General features: G+C 41.8%; 1 protein-coding gene across 3 annotated transcripts in view; it reads right to left on the bottom strand.

Moving 5' to 3' along the window:
- Positions 1-2608, bottom strand: part of LOC135107630 (uncharacterized) — a 49635-nt gene extending 47027 nt beyond the window's left edge. For 2 of the 3 annotated variants that reach the window (XM_064017697.1, XM_064017695.1), the window contains exon 1: positions 2442-2608. The gene's annotated coding sequence lies outside the window, so the exon portion shown is untranslated. The remainder of the gene's footprint in view (positions 1-2441) is intronic. The other variant, XM_064017696.1, reaches the window with a different exon arrangement.
- Between the last annotated feature and the right edge of the window lie 304 nt (positions 2609-2912).

Here is a 2912-nt window from a genome sequence, read left to right on the forward strand (position 1 = left end):
GACGGGGCAGGATAGGTTGTAGGGAGGAGAGCATGCACCTAGCAAGATCAGAAAAAGTTAGTATGAAGTAGCAACAGAAGATAGAAAGAGATACAGCCTTGCAACAGAGAGAGAGAGAGAGAGAGAGAGAGAGAGAGAGAGAGAGAGAGAGAGAGAGAGAGAGAGAGAGAGAGAGAGAGAGAGAGAGAGAGAGAGAGAGAGAGAGAGAGAGAGAGAGAGAGAGAGAGAGAGAGAGAGGCTGAAGACAGTTTTTGAGTAAAGGAGCAGATAATATGAAATGCTCTCAATTCCACCCTGTTCAAAAGAACAGTATGAGTGGAAGCTGCCCATACATGTGAAGCATATTCTATATATGAGGAAATAAGGCCCTAAACAGAGTTAGCAGCTGGGTAATGAGAAATACTAGTAGAGACACCTCAGAATACCTAACTTCAGAGAAGCCATTTTAGCAAGAGACAAGCTGTGAAATCCTTGGTTTTTATTACTAGTCAAGTAAAGTTTGAGGCCCTTCAGTGTAGAACAGGGGGAAAGTTAAGTATCACTAAAAAGATGTGACAGTTATTTTGAAGGTCGTGTTGAGCTGGTTGAGCTGCCTTAATCAGAAATTTTAGAGATGAAAAGTCAGGCATTATGTGGCTTCTCTGAGCGAACTGTCTAATTCCAAGAGGATTCCACATCTAAGAAAAGGCATGAAAAAATGCAGAATGCTATCATCAGTACTGAAGTGGATAGAAAAATTAGTTTGGTTAAAAAGATCACTCATGAACAATACACAGAAAAAAGATGGGAAAGAATCCTGAGGCATACCACTTAGTGGATTTAGAAGAACGGTGACTGTCTACCACAGCAGCAACAGAATACGAAACATGATATGAAGTTACAGGGAGAAGGATAGAATCTGTAGGAGGGTATTTTGGAAATTAAAACTTTGCATCAGATTCTTACCAAATGATTTTGTTATATCAAGAACAAGAGCAACAGTTTCACCAAAATCTCTACAAGATGATGATCAAAATTCATTAAGGAAGGTTTGAATATCACAAGTAGGGTGGCCACAACGTAACCAATATTGGCAATCAGATATAAAGTTGTGAAGTGTTTAAGAATCTTCCTGTTAAGGATATATTCATAAACTTTGGAAGAGGAAATTAAAGCCATATGATGATAATTTGAAAGATTAAGAGAAGTCATTCTTTTAGAAACAGGATGAAAGTATGCAAACTTACAGCAAAAAGGATACACAGATATTGACAGACAGTTGGGAGAGTTTGACCAAGCAAGGTGCAAGCATGGAGGCACAGTTATAGAGGACAGTGGGAAGGACCCCATCATGTCCATAAGCCTTCCAAGGGTTTGGGCCAACAAGGGCAAGGAAAACATCATTAGGAAGAATCTTAACAGGAGGCATGAAATAGTTTGAGGATAGAAGCGAGGGAAGAACAAGCCCTGAATCATCCAAAGTTGAGTTTTTAGCAAAGGTCTGAATAAAGAGTCCAACTTTCAAGATAGACAGGATGGCAGTGGAGTTATCAGGTTGAGACTGTGGGAAACAAAGAAAAGTTGTTGGAGATATTTTTGGGTAGTTGCCAGAAGGCACAAAGGGTTAGATTAAGAAGGTTTTTTTTTCTATTTTTCTATGTATGTTGGAGATTTTGGCTGGTTGGTATGATTCTGTGCAGAAATGTAAAGCACAGGAGCTGCCAGAGATGGAAGGCTTAGGTAATGTTTGAGTTATCATGTACTGCACAAGAACATGCTAAGTTAAGCCAAGGTTTGGGTCCCTCTGCTTTGGAGGATCTTGAGGATAAGGTGATAGGATAAGATACAGATATGAGGTCATGAATCTCAGTTTTATTCAGGATAGCATGTGAGCAACCCATCATGAGGTGCAAGTAACACATGCCCCCTTCAATAAAATAAATGTGAGTCAAATCAACACTAATGTTTGGGAACTTTGGTCTTATAAGGTTTACATGTGTCATCAAATGCTGTTAGCTGCATTCAACGCACACATTGCCTTACATTCAATTTACTTTCAGTTATCATGACATCCTCCAAATGATTTGTACCTTTTCAATCCCTCATGTTCACAACATTTAGCATAATTCCTTCTCATAACATTATTTTCATCCTTCATACATTCCCCACGGCGTCCAATGTTAGTTCTTTCTAGGGCAGCAAACCTCATTCAAAGCATGAGCCCAACTAATCATCATACCAAGTCTCCCAGTCAACCAACAACACACCATGGCCACAACTCCTAGACTCTGTGTGCCACAATCAACTTGACACGTGTGTCTTTACCCCTACTTGCCCACAATAACAAACACCGTCAAGAAACCTCGCATCGCCCTCCCCGTTCCGTCCTCACTACCACACCTAAAGGCTCCCTCAGCTCCTCGCCACTGACGGTGAGGCCTTTCCTACTCCCTTGCACTCACATCACAAGAGAACTGGGTCACGGTCGCTTCCCAGGTGTGTCATGGTCCCAGTTAGTAGTGTTGCGACTGTGGCGGCCAAGGAGTGGCAGCAGCGGCCCTGGTGGTGGCGGTGGCAGTCCCGGGCCGCTCAGCTGATCACTGCCGCCCTCCGTCTGATCGACCCCCTGATGTCCGTCTGCCAGTCTCGCTCTATCGCCGTGATGCATAAATATTCCTGATTTTTTCTCACATTTCCACGACTCCCTTGCATTCCTTTCTCAATTTTAGAATTACGTGTGGTAATGTTGGTTTGAGAGTCACGTTCAACATATTGGAATTTAAAACCGGAGTCTCTTATAACACATACGATCTTCAAATGCGCCAATACTCATTTCAAGATTTTATTGCATTCTCGTATTTACGTATCCAATGCCTAAATCATTGGTTATCGCTGATCTGGATATTGAACTACTCCATAGATCCAGTGTTATT

The sequence above is a fragment of the Scylla paramamosain genome, chromosome 15 (assembly GCF_035594125.1).
Source record: "Scylla paramamosain isolate STU-SP2022 chromosome 15, ASM3559412v1, whole genome shotgun sequence".
Classification (NCBI taxonomy): Eukaryota; Metazoa; Arthropoda; class Malacostraca; order Decapoda; family Portunidae; genus Scylla; species Scylla paramamosain.